The sequence below is a fragment of the Mirounga angustirostris genome, unplaced genomic scaffold, assembly GCF_029215605.1.
Source record: "Mirounga angustirostris isolate CCGP_5_RB_7025 unplaced genomic scaffold, mMirAng1.0.hap1 SCAF_2, whole genome shotgun sequence".
Classification (NCBI taxonomy): domain Eukaryota; kingdom Metazoa; phylum Chordata; class Mammalia; order Carnivora; family Phocidae; genus Mirounga; species Mirounga angustirostris.
In genome coordinates this window covers 91,514,694-91,536,866 of record NW_026991710.1, presented here as the reverse complement: position 1 = coordinate 91,536,866, position 22,173 = coordinate 91,514,694, and the positions used below count along the sequence as shown (strand labels likewise).

The 22,173-nt window shown below is 36.0% G+C and overlaps 1 long non-coding RNA gene and 1 pseudogene across 2 annotated transcripts in view; one reads left to right on the top strand and one right to left on the bottom strand.

The window, feature by feature from the left end:
* Positions 1-22,173, top strand: part of LOC135363630 (uncharacterized) — a 605,080-nt gene that overhangs the window by 530,013 nt on the left and 52,894 nt on the right. Inside the window, exon 6 of one of the 2 annotated variants that reach the window (XR_010409496.1) lies at positions 9,054-9,751. The exons of the other annotated variant lie outside the window; for it this stretch is intronic. This is a non-coding gene — a long non-coding RNA (uncharacterized LOC135363630). Of the gene's footprint in view, positions 1-9,053; positions 9,752-22,173 lie in introns of those variants that run through there. 2 annotated transcript variants of the gene reach the window in all.
* LOC123849097 (U6 spliceosomal RNA) lies at positions 8,996-9,077 on the bottom strand (annotated as a pseudogene).

Genomic DNA, 22,173 nt, shown 5'->3' with positions numbered 1-22,173 from the left:
TCACTGCCTATCTATTTCTACATTATATAGTTACTTTTGAACTACTACTTAATGCCCTTCCCATCATTGCAACATTTGACTAGTCCTTCATTACCATGTCATGAAATGTGGTTTTGGGTCCTCAATGATTCTCTGCATCATTTGCAACTTTACAAAAGGAATTTAAGTAATTGTAGGTACACTTACAACATATTAAGTCATTTTAAGAACATGTGAATAGTCTTTAATGGTTAACAATACTACATAATTTTATATTAATTTGTGTTGAAATTCTTTTTTTTTCACTTTTTTATTATGTTATGTTAGTCACTATACAGTTCATGTTAAAATATGATTATAACCTTAGTTAGGCAAAGTGGCAAGGCCGATTAATTTATATTATTAAATTCTGGCCTTGCATTGTAGAGTTAAATAATTGTAGATTTATTCATTTATAAACTAAATATATTCATTCTTGGGACACCTGGGTGGCTCAGTCAGTTAGGCGTCTGCCTTCTGCTCAGGTCCTGATCCCAGGATCCTGGAATCGAGCCCTGCATTGGGCTCCCTGCTTAGAGAAAGCCTGCTTCTCTTTCCCCCTCTGCTGCTCCCCTTGCTTTTGTGCTCTCTCTCTGTCAAATAAATAAATAAAATCTTGAAAATATATATATATATTCATTCCTGCTTGTATACTATGCATTGGTAAACAAGGTAAACAGAGCCCTTGTGCCCAGAGCTTATTAGTGAGTTCTAAGAAGCTCATAGACAATTAAGCAAGCAATTGGAATGAAATCTGCTACATGTTTGATAGGATGATATGATGACTATTATTAATATTTTCCTGTAGTTTGAAACCAATACTAAAACAAATTGTTGGCTTTTCTGAATTGTTAGTTGGCCAAATTCCAGTGGAAAAATATTTTGAGTTTTAACTTAGTTGTTAACTGATACATAACTTTAGACAATCTCAGAAATGTGATCTCCTAAATCCTTTTCTTTTCTGCATCATATCCATTTCCACTAATGGCGAAAATAACTCAGGATCATCTTTTATTTTATATTTAGTGGCTTGATATATATATGGAGGACAGATATATATATATATATATATATATATATATATATATTTTTTTTTTAATAACCTTTCACATGAGGTTACCATACTGGGTAGCTTTCTCCTAAATTACTCTCATTCAAGACTCAACTCAAAAGATGTCTCCTTTAGAATTCCCCCTTTGTTATCCAAAGTAACTTCTTAATTCCACAAGTTCACCTTTGTGTAAGTGTCATTTGTATAATCTATTCATATATTATGACCTATGTATACATTTGTCATAACTGTTTCTTTTGACCTTCAAAGGCAAAAACTGAATTTTTTGCCTAGCTTTTGAAATTCCTTAAATTTGGATCAAGTCCTGAAATGTAAGATTGCAATACAGTAATTGCTTGATGACGAAAAATTTGCACAAGGTCCAGAATTGCTTCCAGATCATTTGACCAGTTAATGACATCGCTGACATTTGTTTATGATGTCTATATTATAGATTTGGGGCTGTGGATTTTTCCTATGTTTCTAATTTCCTCTGCTGCTTTGTAAATTTCTTGAAGGCAGAGACAATGTCACATTGAACTTCGTAACATCTATCATAGTGCCTCTCCACATAGAAGGTACTCAATAAATATCAGTCAAATTAATTAATAAAACATCATTGTATTAGTCAGCTGAGGCTTGCCATAACAAAATGCCATAGACTGGATGGCTTAAACAACAGAAATTTATTTCCTCACAGTTCTGGAAGCTGGAAGTCTGAAATCAAGGTGCCAGCATGGTTTGTTTCTAGTGAGGGCTCTCTTCCTAGCTTGCAAACAGCTGCCTTCTCATTGAGAGAGAGAGAGAGAGAGAGCTCTGGTGTCCCTTCCTCTTTTTATAAGGGCACTAGCTCTGTTGGATCAAGGCTCCAGCCCATGATCTCATTTAATCTTAAATACTTAAAAACTCATTTAACCTTAAAAACTTAAAAACCTTTATACTTCCCCAGGCCCCATCTCCAAATACAGTCACATTGTGGATTGAGACTTCAACATACGAATTTTGGGGAGACACAAGCATTCAGTCCATAGCAATTAATAATGTAATCATTAAAAACATACAATGCATATTTGAACTTGTTCTCATATATACCACAAATTCAATTATGGGAGTACCAATATTATTTCTTTGTTAATAGCAATTTAGAAAAAAAAACAACTATAGTGTTCTATATATGTATGTGTGAAAAAAAGTTTTTTTTTCTTTCTCTAAGTTGTATTATTATTCAGAATTTCAACTATATCCTTTTTTGGGACATTTTCAAGTAACCCTAAGTTTGAGAAAAAAACACCTTCAATTTCTTCTTTCTCTAACCCCCATATCTAACTAGTCACCAAATCCAGTCAACTTACTTCCTACATGTTTCCTGAATCTCTTTTCCCTCTTTATTTTCATGGCCACCGCCTCAGTTCAACTACTTTATTTTTATTTGATCTTGAGATTAATGCAGTACCCCTAGATGGTCTCCCTGGCTTGAGGGGGGTGATAAGCTGTGTGGGAAAATGCTGACCTTGGAGTCAGCTGACTGCGTTCAGTGTCCACTTCTGCCTCTCAATGGCTATGATGCCTTTTCAAATAAAAAAAAAATATATATATATATATAATGATTTCCTTATATAATTATGATAATTATATTAAATATAATTCAGTAATTATTAAACGAAATAACACTCTCCTAGAGTAAACCCCTAAGAAATTTTCTTTCTTTCCTTCTTTTTTCTAGCTTCTGTTTTCTCGTATATTCTCCCCAATGCAGAAATCCCCTTAAAGCTCATATTTGTTCATGTTGTTCTCCTGCCTGAATCCTAATTCTGACTTTCCACAAACCTACAGGATGAATCCCAAGCTCTGTGGAGTATTATTCAAGGTCTTTAAAACTCTGAAGCCAGCCTACCTCTTTCAGATCAGACATTTCAACTAACCATGTGTATCTATAATCCTTTAGGTGCACCATGCCATATTTCATGTGGCTTTGTATATATTTCTATTATTTGAATTATCTGCTATCATTGTTACTGATGTACATGTCTATTTTCTCTACTCAACCCCTTGCCATCTCTCTCCAACACTACTACAAATAGACATACTTCACTAATTCTCAATAATTTTTCATTTATCTTTTCAGTAAATGTTCCTTGGGGTTCTCCTGTATTCTTGGCATGATGTAAAGAGATTAAAAAGACATGACCCTAGCCCATGTAAATTCTTGGTAATGTTAGGAAGGACAGTTTTATAGATCAGTAAACTGATGCACAGAGAGGATAAGATCCCCACAAGGTCTCACACTTACTGAGCTGTACAGTTCAGACTACAAATCAGGTCATCTAATTCCTAAGCCAGAATTATTTCTATTTTACCAAGGACACTTCAGAGCATACTAAATACAAATGACAAAATTATGTAATTTGACTGGTTCCTAGTACCTTATATTGGTAAGCACTTGGTACAAACATTTATATTAGTTACTCATAATATTTGCTAACACATATACTATTAGAAATAATATTTACTCATATGTTATGTTACATGAATGGTGGAAGAGAAAGTCATGCCAGTAAGAAAAGGTGATATCTTGGTAGTTTAGAAATGTAATAAATATGTCATTAGTACTTAGGAAGGAAATGGTGAGAATTTAGTTCTTTATACATAATAATTCCTGGTAATTTTAAGAAAAATAATGTATGCTTATATTAATTAATTCATCAGACACTTATTGAGTACTTGCTGTATGCCACATACTCTTCTACCAGCTATTAGTAAGACATGTTTCTGTGTTAAGTAAATAGATTAATAAACAGAACCACAGTGGAATGTGTTAGATGTTGAATAGGCTACTTAACATGGTGCTACAGGAGTAAGGAGGATATATTGTCAGAGGAGTGCCATCTGACTTTTAGTAAAAGATGAGTAGGTTTTCAATCACCAAAAAAGGTACATCAGTAAATTAGTAAAAAAAACAAATTAAAAAATAATAAAGTTTATCAGTATAATTTATAAGAATTAGCATGTGGCATGATCTTCATCATTGTTACCATCATCATCATCATTATCATGTCATACCTTACTATATAATGAATATGTTCCAGCAATTTTGTGGGGTTTTTGTCTTTTTTGTTTTTTGCATTTCTGGGTGCTAGGAAGTAGGTTTGAAATTTTTTATATCCTTTTAAGTGTCATGTAGAGTTTTTAGATTTTGTGTGTGTGTGCATGTACACACAAACTTTTGGCTTTTTAAAAGATTCTTCCTGACTAGTATTTTTCTCTAACTATGTATAGTTATGTCTCTATTTTGCTTGTTTTGAGAATTCATTTATATGTAATACTGTCTTATGCTAAGGACTTTTTAGATCTAACAGAAAGAACTATATCACATAACTTTGGCAATCAGAATTGGGGGTACTGTTAAAAAATTTATACAAGTGCACAGAAAATTCAGGGGCAAAATTTGAATCAGCCTCAGAAAAAATGAAACCGAATGCTAAAAATTCAGTTTATAAAACCTGGAGTAGTAAAAGAGGAGGATTTTAAAATGATGGGTTGAAACATGTATAATAAAACCTGTGAATCAAGAATATTAAAGCCTGAGACTGGGGGGTGCCTGGGTGGCTCAGTTGTTAAACATCTACCTTCGGCTCAGGTCATGATCCCAGGGTCCTGGGATCGAGCCCCACATCGGGCTCCCTGCTCCACGGGAAGCCTGCTTCTCCCTCTCCTACTCCCCCTGCTTGTGTTCCCTCTCTCGCTGTGTCTCTCTCTGTCAAATAAATAAATAAAATCTTTAAAATAAAATAAAATAAAGCCTGACACCAAAAAAAAAAAAAAAACCCACAAAACAAAACAAAACAAAACAACAATATTGCTAGGCTACACCACAGGACAAAATATTACAAATAAATAATAAATAAATATAAGTTTGAATATTTGATTGTAGAGTTCATTTCATTTCACTTAGTTTGTCACTTCAGACAATTGATTTTCAACCGATTTTTTTATAACCCATTTGTATGGAACCAGATGACTACTATATGTATTGAGAATGAGATTAGACTGATTTGCTAGTGTCATCTATTAAATGTTATGCTAAGAAAATAGTCTTCTTCTCAACCTGGAAGTAACGAAGAGTTTTGAGGACCTATGAAACCCCAAAGCATTCTATTCCAGTTTTAACCAAACCAGAATTTTTCAGGAGATGATTTAATTTGAATTAATTTCAATTGTCCAACTCGTACAATATACCTCAAACTTTCCCAAGTGTTATCACATACATTTTTATTTAATCCTCACAACTATTTGAGGTAGATAGGGCTTTTATATTAATTTATTTTGTAAATGAAAATATTGATACACGAGGTTTGTTTAGTGGTGTAGTCATCTCAAATACCAGTCTCTGGTTCTTTCGCTAGTACTGTATAAGCATGTCTGTATTTTGCTCGTCTTAGGAATTATGAAAATACCTTATGTTAAGCACTTTTTACTATATTATAAATAGATCTTGGATTTTTTCCAAAATTAGCCTGTTTTATATTGAACTCCACTACAATTGCTAGGGACATGATATTTTCATGAAAAGAGTTGCCACACTATTTTCCCAAATTATATCACTGTCAAAAGAATAAACATTCACTGGATTTCTATTGCAAATGACAAATATCCATGCCCAGTGTTTCAATAAAAGGTAAAGTTAGAAAATGATTAAAACTAGAGCATTTTAGATAAAATGTTGTTTGCTTATTATTTAAACTTTCTTACAAAAATAACAAAATACATTGTACATATAGGGCTTTATGCATTAAATTTATTACATAAGCAAACTTAAAAAAATTTAAAAAGTAAAGAATCATATCTATAGGTCCTCAAGTTAGTAAAATTAGTAAATTGTTTTACTTATGTTTACCATCTTTAATGTGCAAAAATTTGCAATCTTTCCAAAATATTAAATGATGTTTTAATGTACCTTTGAATTTTTGTTTTTGTTGCTTCTAGAATTGTATGTAAACACTACCTATGTTTTTTTTTTTTTTTATGACTCATCATTCTCTGGTTCTAAAATTTAAAAAAAAAGAGAAAGGGGAGGGAGAAAAAGAAAAGGTAAAGTAAAAGGTATACTCAAGGTATTTAGACCTAGTGGACAGTATTTAAAAGCCCACACATGAAGCAACTTGTTGTTGGTTTAAAGAATAAGTAAGTAAATGACTAGCAGATTGGGACCTTTTATGGCAGAACAATTCAGGGATGAGCTGAGGGCATTAGTCTCTGAAAGAAAGCTGGCCCCATTACAGTAATTATAGTTAATCAGCAACAATTGTCTTGACTAAGATACAGATCAACACTGAGCACTAACCCAAGAGGCCTAATGAGGGTAATGGAGGATGAAAAAATCCTGAATGAACTCAGCAAGGCACTGAATAACCTAAGCAGATGATGCATTTTCAATTTCAATTCACTCTCCACTTGTTGTTTCAGTCCAGAAGGCACTAGCTTTCTTCAAGTCAGGGGACCATGGTTATAATTCTTAGCATGGACATTGAAAAGTGGTTAATGTTTGGCACGATGAGTAATGTTTATTTACATGGCCCACACCACATTCGCATGGTGGCACTCTCTTTTAATCCTTGCTACTCAAAATGTGGTTTGAGGACCAACCAGACTGACATCTCCTGGAAGCTGGTTAGATATGCGCTCTCAGGCCACATCCCAGGCCTGCGTAACCAGAATCTGCTGGCGACAAGATCCCTAGGTGATTCCTGTACACTTTAAAGTTTAAGAAATTGAGGGATGCCTTGGACCTAATTGTTGTGTTGTCGCACATTAGCTATCCAGGTACAGTTTCTTAGAGAGGGATGGACTATAATAACTTGCCCTCCAGGCTACAATGAAACTGGTATTTGTGGCCGAGAAGAAAAAGTCATTTCTCTAGTGCTTCTTTAATCCAAGACAGCATTAATGCTCGCAAAAGGAGAGGTGAAAGGCCCCTTTGGGAAGGAAGCGCTGGGTTGGCCTTTGTACACAGTACATACAACACAAAGTCTTCCATTAAATTAAAAAATATATATTTTTGTTCGTGTTGCAACAATCTCTTCCAAGAAGCCAATGCACTTTACAGAAGTAATAATTCATTTTTACATCTCCGACTAGGTAACCAGAACCATTTTTCCTCTTTCACTCCATATGGAGAGGATATCTGAATCCTGAGAAAATTAGGTGATTTGGACTACTTGTTCAGTGGAAGTTTTAAGACCAAAAAATAAAATAATTTATTCCCCACCATTCCATGCAGTGCATTATATTTAGTGAATATAAAGTGAATATCTATTCTAATGTAGTAGACTTTCACCTTCACTGGATGAATGTAATACCAGATTGTTGAATTGCATACATTTTAGCTTTGGCCTGTGGATTTCAGGTACTTATATTGTACATTTAAGTTAATTTTGATGAGCATTCTTAAAGAGTATGAGATATTTATGTATTTATTGATAACTGCAAATCCGTTTTCTTTGTCCTTTTGGTTTGTGCCTTTTCTTTTTCATTTACTGTTACCTCAATATATTTTATGGAGGCAGTGGTAGGTAAACACATTTTGTGCTGTGGAGTGGATTGAATATAATAATAAACTCCAATTCTCATAGGCTTAAAACACAGTTCATTCCTACCTTTCTCACACAGGCAAATTTATCACAGTCTAATGGAGGTGGTGGTTGAGTATACTGGGGTACTTTCCATAATGTGGTCATTTGGGAATCCAGCCCCCTTTCAGTTTGATGCTTCGCCACCCAACAGGGCCTTGGCAGCCTACTGGACCCTCTGCATATTAGGGAAAATAGCCCACATTCTTTCCTATGGGTGGAGGTACCTGCAGGCTGAGGAGTTACATGTCATGTTTGCACACACGGCTATGACTAAATTTAAAAGAGGCTCAGAAATGTAGTCTGGCTGCATCCCTATGAAGAAAGGAAAATAAGTTTGTTGAGCATCTACTTATCGCTCGCTGCTGAACACATAGATTCTATCTCCTATTTCATCAGAAGTCTCTAATATATATTCTTTCCAAAATGTACTTATCAGATAAATACATAGGAGAACATAGTTCAATTTCTGATTTCTGCGTGTAATTTATCCTTTAGGATATACATGCAAACTCTATGATTGCCAACATGTTAGTGAAAACTTAGTGTAAAGCCTAATAAGTATTTCCTTCATTTAATTGGGAAAGAGGAATCTAATTTTAATTTTTAAAATTTTTTAAAAAAGATTTCATTTATTTGAGAGAGAAAGAGAGAGCAAGAGAGAGCACAAGTAGGGGGAGAGGGATAAGCAGGCTCCCCGCCGAGCTGGGATCCTAACGTGGTGCTCCATCCCAGGACCTCAGAATCATGACCTGAACTGAAGGTAGTTGCTTAACTGACTGAGCCACTCAGGCACCCTTCTAATTTTAATTTTTAATCACATGAATATAATTTCCCCATCTATAAAATAGAGGTGGTTCTTGGTGCCCTTCTACTTGTAGGACCTTTTTGAAAAATGTTAAAAGAATTTTCCATTTAGGGTATTCTCTTAATATCTTGGTGGAAAGTCACCATGGAAATTTTTTTTTTTAAGATTTTTTTATTTATTTGCAAGAGAGAGAATGAGAGACAGCATGAGAGGGAAGAGGGTCAGAGGGAGACGCAGACTCTCCGCTGAGCAGGGAGCCCGATGTGGGACTCGATCCTGGGACTCCAGGATCATGACCCGAGCCGAAGGCAGTCGCTTAACCAACTGAGCCACCCAGGCGCCCCAGTACTATAATTTTTTTAAAGATTTTATTTATTTGAGAGAGAGAGAGCATGCACACGAGTGGGGGGAGGGGCAGAGTGAGTGGGAGAAGCAGACTCCCCACCAAGTAGTGAGCCCGCGGTGGGTGGGGCTCGATCCCAGGACCCGGCGATCATGTCATCCTTGCGCAGGGGCCATGCTAATCTTCTCTGTATCGTTCCAATTTTAGTATATGTGCTGCCGAAGTGAGCACAGGACCTGGCGATCATGACCTGAGCTGAAGGCAGACGCTTAACCCACTGAGCCACCCGGGCACCCCTCAAGTACTGTAATTTAAAATTCTTTTTCTGGATAACTGGACTTGATTAACTGTATCTTGTTGAGAAGTTCATTCTGCAAACACTAACGCTCATTCTGTAAAACCCATGTCCATGCATTCCTGGCTATAGACATTTTGTGTTAGGTAAACCAAAGTTAGCAATCTGTTCATATGAACAACTTTTTAAATGACATACTTTTCTTGTACATGAAGAACAGTGTTCCATTTAGTGCCAATATCACTCCTTGACAGTACGTTGGATGTTTAGATAGGCAATAACCCTTTTATTTATTTATTTTTTCACTTGTCAGTTCTCAAATTGTTCTAAGAAAGCAAGTCCAGTGACAGAGGAGAACAAATATGTGAAAAATCTGTCCTACTCTCTATAGAGGTGGGTTCTGGAGGCGGAGCCAGATGCGGTCGGCTGCATATAAGTATTTTCAAGTTTTTCATTAAAGTTTATATACATTTTGTATTATAGCCAATACTATATTTTAAGTTCAAAAATTATTCTCCTTTCAAAACTGTCAAGTTAAATTTATGCTTAAGGACATACTATTTTTATTCCTGTGACTATGCTTTGTATTTCTCACCCAGGTTGGGGAATAAAGTAGTGAAAATGCATTACAAATATCAGTGTTCTCTCCCTGTCTTGGGGAAAAGATAGTAAAAATCTCTGACTTCTCACTTCAAATTTTGTGTAGCTACCATTTATTTGCTGTGCCAGTAGAATTTTGTATGTGTGCAGTGACTGATAGCAGAGAATTTAGATAGCAACCCAATTATTTGTCTTATCTTCCCATTACCTCAACTGGAGCAGAATTTTTTCAGAACTTTTTCTCTATACTTGAGTTCACAGTTACTGTAAGAACTTGTGGAATCCTCCTGAGATGTGCAAGCGGGTAGGAAAAAGTTCATTGGCTAATTGCATAGCCTCTGCAGTATGTGAAATGTTGAACAATGCCTTGTATTTCTATTATATCATCACTGTCTTTATAAGAAAAAGTAATAGACTTGAAATCTTATACCTTTTTTTTTTAAGATTTTATTTATTTATTTGACAGAGAGAGAGTTAGCGAGAGCAGGAACACAAGCAGGGGGAGAGGGAGAAGCAGGCTCCCCACCGAGCAGGGAGCCCAATGAGGGGCTCGATCCCAGGACCCTGGGATCTATGACCTGAGCCGAAGGCAGACGCTTAACGACTGAGCCACCCAGGAGACCCAAAATCTTATACCTTTTAATTTTCTTAAGCTCTAGGTCATATTCTACTAGATAATGCCATAAAAATACCACCTCTCAAAATAATAAAATAGAAGATAATAATTAGAGTCTAACTAAAGAAACATTTGCAGAAATTTGTTGAACACCTAGGAAATGTGTAGACTTCAAGACTTCCATTTTAAATTTTCTATTGGAAGTTCAAAAATTGAGCCCATCTATTCATACTTTCTTCATTACATTTTTCAAACTTTCTTCTTCTTCTTCTTCTTCTTCTTCTTCTTCTTCTTCTTCTTCTTCTTCTTCTTTTTTTTAAGATTTTACTTATTTATTTGAGAGAGAGAGGGAGAGTGTGGCAGCATGAGCAGGGGGAGGGGCAGGGGGAGAAGGAGAAGAAGCAGGCTCCCTGCTGAGCAGGAAGCCCAACCTGGGGCCTCCATCCAGAATACCACATGGGGACTGGATCCCAGAGGCTCGATCCCAGATCACCAGGATCATGACCGGAGTTGCAGGCAGGTGCTTAACCAACTGAGCCACCCAGGCGCCCCTCAAACTTTCTTCTTATTTAAAAAATATTTTCTTTCTAAAAGATCCTTCTTCAGTATTTTTTTGCCAATATTCTCCCAGTTTCTCCTCAAACTTTTCAATTATTAACTCCTAGCTTCTTCGGTACTACTTTTCCCAATATTTCTTACTCTTGTCTTATCTATGTTAGATCTTCCTTAAAAATAAACAGATCATTTCTTAGGTTGGATCATATGAAATTGCTGATAATTGACTTTCTTTTGACCTATAAAAATGACAGTTTCATATGATTCAGTCTAAAATGGTAACTCCAAAAGAAAGGCTATTTCCTTTCTTTTAATGCCAGATTTCTCAAATATGGCATTTAGTTTCTCACAATTAAATATATTGTCAGTTCTTAATATCTTGTATCTCAAACTACTTCACTTGGATCCCAAAGGTCACCAACACTGCTGTATTGCCTAATTAAGTTACCTCTTCTAAAATCTCTTTCTCTTTGCTCTCTATAACTTTTGAATACATTGGTATTTCTAGGGAAACTTCATCACTCTGATGCTTAATATCCTGGCAGTCCTACCTTTCTGTCCTTTCTTTAGCTCTTCCATGGCTCTTTTTGCTTTATTTTTCCTGTGAGTCTTCCCCATGTCAGTCTGTGGACCCAGTTTCTTATGGCTTTAATCTTTCTTTTTTGGAGATTTCCACCCATGCTCATTGTATTGATTACTATTATGAGCTACTTTGTGGCCGCCAAAATTCATATGTTGAAGCCAGAAGCACTAGTAGCCCAGATTGTGACTAGACTTGGAGATAGGGCCTTCAAAGAGGTGATGAAGTTAGCATGAGGTCTTTAGGATAGCCCTAATCCAATCTGACTGGTGTCCATAAAAAAAGAGGAAATTTGGACCCGTAGAATACATGTACAGAGGAGAGACCACATGAGGGCACAGAGAGAAGGCAGCTATTTGCAAGGCCCATCTGCAAGCCTCATTAGCAAGCCAAAGAAAGGCCTCAGAAGACACCAAACCTGTCGACACATTGTTCTTGAACTTCCAGTTTTAAGAACTGTGAGGATATAAATTTCTGTTTAAGCCACCCAGTCTGTGGTATTTTGTTATGGTAGCCTTAGCAAACTAAACAATGATCTATGTCTTTCCCATTTTTATCTTTCTGTGGATTAGGAGTCCTCACAGATATTTCATAATAAATAAATGGTGCTTGAACAAATTTGGAAAGCTTTATCGATATAAACCCACTGTATTGATGTTTGTAAGGCACACGGGATATTAAAGACTCAGACATTCTGCAGTAAGGAAATTTTTTGACTCAGCGCTTCTCGAATTTATATTTATCTGGCCATGGCTACTTTTTCTTTTCTTTGTATATCTTATTCAACACCTTATGACATCCCATGGAACTTATTTTGGAAAATACTAGTCTATGTCTCCCACTCCAGCCTCAAAACTCATATATCCAGTTATGTATTTCTACTTGCCTAATAGTCATTTCTACCTACATATCATTATTTTCTCTCAAAACCTGGTCTATTTTATATTCTGTATTTCTACAAGTTCAGTTTCCCTATCATCCAAGTTCAAACCCCCTGTCATTTCTTAAGTCTTCTCTGTTTCCCACAGTGAATTAGGTAAAAAATCCTGCCAGTTCTTCTATAGGTACTGATTCCATCATGTCATTCTAGAATAGGCATCTATCATGATATGTTTGGTTTATTGCAGTAAGTCCCTTCCTGACTTTGTCTTTTCTTTCTCTTCTTTTCTTAGTCTAAGGTGGACCATACCACATGACTCAAATTTCCAACCTTTTTTTATTCCTAGAGCTATTTTACCTTAACTCCCTACTGATCAAAAAAACCTTCCATTATTCCCCATTATCATTAGTTTATCACAAACTTCTTTGCTTAACATTTAAGATCCCTTTGAATTTGATTCCAGCTTCTGTTTTTCTGCATTATTCCTCTACTAGAGTTCTCGGTTCTGTCCACAATCATCTGAAACTTCTTTAATGCAGCTGGGTTCAACGAACATTTACTAAGTATCAGTTGGACTGACAGTCTGTGAATATCTTCTGTGAGTCAAATAGTGTGCTAGTTCTGCAAAAGTTCCTCCCTTCCTACCTCCCCTCCCCTTTGAACACTTCTTCCTTCCCAACTGGGATATAATGTAACAGTCCTTGTGACTCATTCATTCACCTCACAATTACTGACTACATACTTTCCTCAATTTACAATGGGATTGAGGTCTGATATGCCCATCATAAATTGAAAATACTCTAAGTTAAAAATGCATTTAATACACCTAACCTGCAGAACAACATAGCTTAGCCTAGCCTACATTAAATGTACTCAGAACACTTACATTAGCCTGCAGTTGAGCAAAATCATCTAACACAAAGCCTGTTTCATAATAAAATGTTGAATGTCTCATGTAATTTACCAACATTCTACTGAAAGTGAAAAACTGAATGGTTGTACGGGTGCAGAATAGCTGTAGGTGTATCGGTTGTTTACCCTCGTGATTGTGTGGCTGACTGGAAGCTGTGGCTTGCTGCCCCTGCCCGGCATCACAGGAGAGTATTAAAACACGTATCACTAGCCTGGGAAAAGATCAAATTTCAAAATTTGAAGTATGATTTGAAGTACGATTGCATATTGCTTCTACACCATCATGAAGTCAAAAAATCATAAGTCAAACAGTTGTAAGTCAGAGATCATCTGTATTTACTACCTGGTCAAGTCACTGGGGATGCAGTGGGAAAGAAAAACTCCCAGTAGGAGTGAAAGACAAGAAGAAAGCAAATGTGCATTTTAGACGTTTGTGCACGCCATGAGAAAATACATTCATGTGATAGGAAGTGACAGCTGGTGGGAATAAAATGATAAGCTGAGGCATGAAGACTGAGAAGGAACAAACATGGAAAAATCTGAAGTAAGAGAACTGTTGTCAGAGAGAATGATTGCAAAGGTCCTGAGGCATGTTAGAACGTGAATGTTTATGAAGTAAACCAAATTACGAATAATTGACTTTAATTATTCTGGTATTAACAATGGATGATTATGCCTATGTTCCGAACTGCCATGCTTTTATTTCTCCCTGACTGTCATTAAATCATCCTGTTCATCCCAAGCCAACTATAAGTCTTCAGGGCAATGTCTTCTGTGGCAGACTCTTAGGTTCTCAGTGGGCATTTGATTGCTCATTGTGTACTAATGTAAGCATTTCGGTAGTGATAGCTTATAGTTGTGCTATTTAACATTTTAAATAATGTGTATATTTTTGCTTTACTGTTAGATTATAAACCGATAGCTCCCTATCAGAGTGAAATTGAGCATAAAAGTTGTCTTGCAAAAAACAAATAAACAAAACAGACACACCTGAAAATAACTATGGCATACAGGGACATTGGGTAATTGAGGATATTTGAGTCTTAAAACTTTTAAGCAGTAAAACAGATTGTGTGTTCTGCTGCTTCAATCTACAACTGTGGTCAGAAAATATCAAAATGGGATCATACATTAAGCTAGTCCAAGAAAATATTTTATATAGGCATGATTGCCATTTATGGTGACTACATGGTGAAAAGGAGAGACAGATAGTGAATAGGCCAAGCCTGCCCATGAGTCCTTGCCTCACATTCTGCCCTGTGCTACCCCTTCCAAAATGATCTTCAGGGGATGTGTGTGCTGAGCAAATCAGCCAAAGATTTCTTAACTTCTGACTGGGCTTTGATACCAGCTTCTGTGCAATTCCCAAGTGAAATTTACTAGACCACCTGTGAGTCACAAGATCCCTCTTGTCACTTTAGCTCAATATCTAGACAAAATGCAGACTTGTCACATTTCCCAACCTCCCTAATTTGGGCATTAAAATAAGGATTGATGCCATTAGTTTTGCTTGGGTTCAAGAAGGACGAGGAGAAATGAATCTGAGGTAGAAAAAGCAACAAGTGAAAGAAAGAAAACGAATCTAAATTCTGGAGCAAAGTTTGCCTAAACTTCCAAATTCCATACAAACAGGGCAGCAGGGGAGGATAAGGGAGAGCAAAATGTGGAGTGGACCTTTTTCAAAGGGCGGGCAGCACAGGTTCCTTTCACTGCATGCGTCACAGGGTAGTATAAAGAGAGGAGATTATTCAAAAAAGAATAAAAGAAGTAAAAGAGAAAACCATGAAGACCCAGGAAAGCTGTACTCACTTAGATATGGCTCACCTAGGGCTGTGTTCTACTTTGGGGCTTCTTTTTCACCTCCAACCCAAGTAGAGTGTGTAACCAACTAATCATGAGGCTATAGAGTGGTGTACTCCCACAGATGCAATAAATCACTCTCTGACATAGTATAGGTTAACTTTTACTGTGGGCTTCACAATCTGGGTTTAATTTTGCTCCTTCATTCACTAGCTAATTACCTGTCAGTGATAATGGGGATAATTGTATTCCCTCGTAGTGTTGACGTGAGCATTATATGAAAACAGTGCCTAATATATAACGAATGCTCAACAAATTATTTGCTCTTCTTATTATCATTATACCTTCCTTGGATATAAAATATATGTTATGGAATTACATAATTTATTATTTACCTCTCAAATACTGAGAACAACAACTTTAGCTTGTGATTCAAGTGCCCTATATTTGTAAAGATAATTGCTTTTATTCAGAAGTTACTGGAATGTTTTCTTAAATGGCAAAAAAACTCTTGGATTCCTGCAGCATAAATCAAGAGGGTATGATATAATATCTAGCCTTATAAGGCGATAGGGAAAAATAGCCAATATTTACTCCTAATTCAGTATGATGGTATTATCTAACTTCTATTACCAAAACTAAATAGTGAAAGGATCTAAGAAGTGAAAGAAATTTTAAGGAGTTTTTTTCTGAAATGTTAAGTGCCAGTGCTGGTGTATTAGTTATTTAGTTCAAGAAATCTTCATGTGCCCATTGGAAATATCAGCTAAGAAGGGCTCATTCTGAAGAATAAGCACAACTAGGAACACAGGACAGCAATTAATTAGGTTTTCCATTTTAAGAATAATAAAATGATTAATAGTCCTAATATTTTTCTGTGAGGATTTACTTCTCATTCTTTATATCTTAAATGCTACCACTTTTTTGAAACTTCCCAAGTCATTTCAAACTTAGTAAAGATGTAACAGATCAAACCTGATTGAAGGTTTATGGATATTGCTGACAATAGTTAATTTTATTTTTTAAAATTTATTTTATTTCATTTAAAGATTTTATTTATTTATTTGACAGTGAGAGACAGCAAGAGAGGGAACATAAGCAGGGGGAGTGGGAGAGGGAGAAGCAGGCTCCCCTCGGAGCAGGGAGCCTGATGCAGGGCTCGATCCCAGGAACCCGGGATCATGACCCAAGCCAAAGGCAGATGCTTAACCACTGAGCCACCCAGGGGCCCCTGGAAATAGTTAATTTTAAAGTAATATTAAATTAATGATGTCTGTCATGCCATAAGTTTTCCCCATTTCTTCATTCTTAAATTCCTCTCAAATTTCACTTTTATTTTGTGTGCTTCTCTTCTCCTCTACTCCAAAGAGGCAGAGCAGATTTTGAACCCAGGTTGTGGGTTGAAAAGTTGTACCCCATCACTTTGGACCTACATCCATAATCCTGGACATCTAGAAAAGAAGAGAGAAAATATATCATTTTTTTCCATAGGGAAATATTGTTTTTGGCCATTTGTCTGTGAAATATTTCTTGTGAAATTTTTGAGGTGACTTGTTCAATCTTGTGAGTATTGGACATCAAATTTCAATCTTTACACATGTGAACTTCTAAAATTATAGAGTGGGAGGGTCATGCCATAGTATATTTTACTAAAGTTTCTGAAAATTGTGAGAGATACAGTATATAAATATACAGTATATAAATATTTTTAAAAGGGAATAATAACAGCTTTTATTGAGCACACACTTACCATATTTTCAACTGATGTGCTTTATTTGTATTCAGTTTTTAAATTATTACAATAACCCTATGTGGATATTCAGAAAGGTTGGGAAACTTGACCGAATTTATTTGGTCAATAAGAAATAAATCCGGGGCGCCTAAGTGGCTCAGATGGTTAAGCGTCTGCCTTCAGCTCAGGTCATGATGCCAGGGTCCTGGGATCGAACCCCGCATCGGGCTCCCTGCTCAGTGGGGAGCCTGCTTCTCCCTCTGCCTCTGCCTCTCTCTCTCTCTCTCTGATTCTCATGAATAATAAATAAAACATTAAAAAAAAAGAAAGAAATCCAAAATTTGAACTTTGGTAGTTAAGTTTCAGAGTATGTAGCCAGCTAAGCTCTGTAATTCCAGTCATGTGGTAACACTTTGAAAGAAAATTGATCTGTGAGTCACAAAAATTTCCATAGGCAAGGAAGATGCTTCAGGAAATAGAGTCACACAGCTGCTAAATGGGAGCACAAGACAGTGAAAATGCCATCAACTGATTTCATAAGACATATTGGAAGGAGAGTAATAGGATAACTTTAACTTTGAAAAGGGGGCTATACCTCCTTGGAATACCTTGGAATACTTTGAGACACATGTTCAGACAAGGGCATATTTCTTTTTAGATGGTCAAGGTCTTCTGAGAGATTGACAAAAATGAAATTGAGAAGTTGTTATACCTTGTATTTATTCCCTCACTAGACCACTTTTTTTTTAAAGATTTATTTATTTATTTGAGAGAGAGAGAGAAAAGAAGAGAGAGAGAGAGAAAAGAAGAGAGAGAGAAGAAGAGAGAGAGAGAGCACGCACAGGGGAGAGGGCCAGAGGGAGAGGGGAGAGAATCTTAAGCAGACTCCACACTGAGCACAGAGCCTGATATGGGGCTCAATCTCACAACGCTGAGATCATTACCCCAGCAGAAACCAAGAGTCAGATGTTTAACCAATTGAGCCACCCAGGCATTCCACCAGACCACTTTTAATTCTATGCAAAACTCCATACCTTGTCTCTCTCAGGTTTGAATTTAGTGATGTTTTTCCCCCCTCTCTAAAATTGACTCACAGGCCTAGTGATGGAATACTCAGGTTTGTATAGATTCCAGATCTCTAGGCATGGACATAGTATATGTGACTATTCACTATTCACATGTATACCAAAGATCATATGTCATTTAAGGACTCAAGTTAGGTGATACAACATTGACACAAAAAATTCAGGTGACCTTTCCACATTTTAAGAATGAGCCAAATTCTTTTCCTGCTAAGCAGAACTTAATTAAATTGTCAATAAGCTAATTTCTTAATACTTATTACAAATATAATGCATACCTTGTACTACTCATGATTTCTAAAAGCAACATTGTACCTTTTATCAATTGGCATAAAGTAACTGTAAAAAGTAGTGGTTGCATAAATAGAAGAACCAGCAGAGACTTGGTGGCCAAGGGAGGAGAAAATTTCAAGAAGGAAGGCATGGCTCAAACTGCTAAGTAGCAGACAAGTTAGAGGAAGATGTGCATCATTTCTCCCCAGGTCTATGTTAGTGTATAACACTTTCTTATCTCTGATGTCACGTAAGAAATTCATGAAATGTTTGCTCATGATGGTTATGGTACTTCATAGTTATTTCCACTTGAAAGTGTGGTTCTGATGAGTAGAAATGTTTTAAGATTTAAGACAAAAAGCTGTTATAGAAGTAAAATCAGTGTTGAATGGAAAAGAGCCATATGCTCCGTCAGCCTGTAGACTCAGAAATCTTCAAATGTTAGAGTATAATTTGATACAACTCCTATTTGATGGATGAGGAAAATGAATCCCTGAGAGTTAGATGATTTTCTTTAGATAGAGCACCCAGAGTTTGGCTACAGTTAAGGTTGTTGTTGCTGTTGGTTGTGGTGGTGGTGTGTGAGTCTATGTATGCCTGACTGTGTAGATTGAGGTAATAAACTTCTTTCCTCCCTCTTCTTCTTTACCTTTGACTTTCCTCATCTTCTAATTGGCCATTCACATGATCACTAAAAGAGTAGAGTGTGGAACATCTTCTCCTACAATAGCTCTAGAAAGCTCTCAACTGCTTGACGTGGACAGATCATTTCATTTGTTTAGTGTATTTATTAAGCATTTTTCATGAGCTAGAATAGAAGACTGAGAATAAAAGAGTGGTCAATGCACATTTCTTGTCCTTATGGATATTGAAGTTTAGTAAGAAGTATTGAAATTAAGCAACTAATCACACAAATACACATATAATACATTGACTATAATGATTCATAAAAGGCATGTGGTATCATGAGAACAGGATGACCTCTGCAGGATAGGATGTCAGAGAAGGTCTTTTTGAGCATGTAATATTTAAGCTGAAGGATGAGTAGAAGTTGCATTGTATAAAAGAGGCAAGAGAGTTTTCCAGACAGAGCTTCCGGAAGGACATGTAAGACTGAGGTACCAAAAAAGGCCTGAGTCAGAGTGTTGAGTTAGGGGAGAATAGCTCAGCGTGAGGCTTAAGAGGTGTGCAGATGCTAGATAATCAATCAAGAATATTAACGATTCTGGGCTTTAGTGTTTTGGACTTTAGATTAGGTCCAATGGAGCAGTTTTGAAAAGTTTTAAGCAAGGGTGTGACAAGATGTAATTAGTATTTTAAGAATATCTATTTGGATACTATGAGGAGAATTGATGGGGGAGGTCAAAAGCAGAATTGAGCAAACAGTCAGGTGGTTTTCAGGTTGGGGGAAAAATGAAAGAAACTCTGATAGTTTGAGGAGCAATGAAGAAGGCTTTGATTGTTTAGTAGAGAGATGGTAGTCTTGGATGGGGAAGGTGACAGTGAGACTGGACAGATGTGAACAAATTTAAGATATCTCTTTCTTCTGGAATCAATAAGTATTTTCCACATATTAGATGTCTGGGACAGGGCCCTGTCATGGATGGCTTCCAAGTTTCTGTCATGTGCAGCTGTGCGGATAAGGTGTTGTTACTGATACGGAGAACACTGGAAGAGAAGCTGCTCGGGCAAGGATTAAAGCTGGATCGTAGCTACTTAGTGAGGTGAAAACAAAGGCAAAGTTTCTCATGTTTAATTCCTTCAGGGAATATTTATTTGATAAACCTCACACAGATCAAACCCTGGGTAGGTGCTATGGCTGATGAAATTATGTTCAACACATGATTACTGTTCTTTAAGATCTTCCAGTAAGATTAACTATAAGGTATAAGTTTTTGGTCATGTTGGACTTATATTCAGCTGAGTACCAATGTCCATCTCTAAAACAGCCTGTCCAGGACTCAGGTTTCTCAATTTTTCTCATTTATAAATTGAAATGATTATATGCAAAGTACAGTCATGGATGACTTAGCGTCTGTGTTACCTGTGAGCTTATTAAGAGTGCAAAATATTAAGCCCCACCTAAGAGCTACTAAAATCAGAATTCACATTTCTGCAAGTTCTCCAGGTAATTAGTATGCATATTAAATTTTGAGAATTGCTGTTTTAGGTAATCTCTCACCTCCCAAACTCTGTACTTACAGAGCCAACTCATATCCTTCCCCATGGGAAGCATAGGTTTGTGTTTTGACCCATCTGCCCTGATACATGTCAGTGGTGGAGGATGGAGAATTATTGGCATAATTAGCAAATTAATTCTGGAAACCAGTTGGAATGTATATGGGAGAGCTAGCATTATCTAGATAGGAAGAGGAAATATTACATGTTCCCTCTCATTTGGTTAAAACTTGCTAACAGTAAAAACATATTCTGGAGTCAGTCTATTGGGCCTTGATTAGGCTTCATGCTTCCAGTTAACCTCTTTGGGACAAAAACTTTGAATCCTTGGTAAATTTGAAATGTAATCAACTTTATAGCCAATGACCCAGAGTAAGCATTAGAACAGTTGCTAAGTACTATATTGTTTAATTACTAATGCACAATCCACAATAATTAAATATCACAATAAATATTATAAGTATTATTTATTATTATTTTTGAGCATGCAGTGGTGGCAATTACATTTACAAATGAAAACTGATTGGCCTGTGTTTTGTGACAGTAAAACTAAAGATACATATTAAAGAAAGCATTATAAGGCCTTTGAAATATTAAGAGTCAAAATCATGTTATTGAATTGACAATCTCTTTTTCAACAATTCATTACATATTTTTGAGAGATCAAATGAAAAAATATAATCTTACTTTAAAATTATAGTGATAAAATTGTTTTATTTTTCAAGCATATGTAGATTAAACATATAAGATCTCTTTTAATTAAATGTATACTAATATACTGATTAAAAAATCCAAATTTAAAAATCATATAATTCAGGATAATTATTTCCTTTGTAAAGGAATTTCCACATTTTAGAAAAAATGATTTGAATATTTTTAAATGTTAATCTCATCTCCTGCTTTAAAATGTTATTCAGTTTAGATAAATTAAATTTATACAGGTATTTTAAAAACATACCTACTGTGAACAGTAAGGCTCATAAGTAGCATATAAATCTTAGATCATTTACATATTTGTTCTTCACTAGATAAGAAGAAGCTAATTTCTACATATTTATATTTCTTTTAATTTTTAGATTTCTTCATAGGCATACGAGTTACTCACCCAAATAAATATTAAATTCCTAAGAATAAGAAGTGTATTTTTCCTCTTTTTTTTTCCAACAAAGCACATCATTAATTGAGATAGAACAGATACTAATAACATTATGAACTACACTGTAAAGAAATAGGCTTTCTTAATTTTGCCCTATTTTTATGTTGATCATTTGGAGAAATTTTGAAATGATGGAGTTAAAAAGCTTTGAGGTCCGGGCGCCTGGGTGGCTCAGTCGTTGAGCGTCTGCCTTCGGCTCAGGTCATGATTCCAGGTCCTGGGATCAAGCCCCGCATCGGGCTCCCTGCTCTGCGGGAAGCCTGCTTCTCCCTCTCCCACTCCCCCTGCTTGTGTTCCCTCTCTCTCGCCCTGTCTCTCTCTGTCAAATAAATAAAATCTTAAAAAAAAAAAAAAGCTTTGAGGTAATTTTTCTTTAATCTTAAGGCTCTGTAAAACCTATTTCTTTTCTGGCAGGTTTTGCCTACATGATTATAAAATGGTTATTTAAAATGTGGTCTTTTGTTTTTTGGTTTAGTTCTATTCACTTAAAACAGAGACAGAAACAAAATATTTATAGTTGAACATTGATCCAGAGTTTCTTAGCACACTCTTTGTGAAGTTCTTCATTTTCTTCAAATTTTGTTGCTGTTGTTGTTTAAACCAGTGATTGGAGATACTTTAATCAATTTTTATGTGTTCATACATGCCTAATACTTCTCTCCTTTATT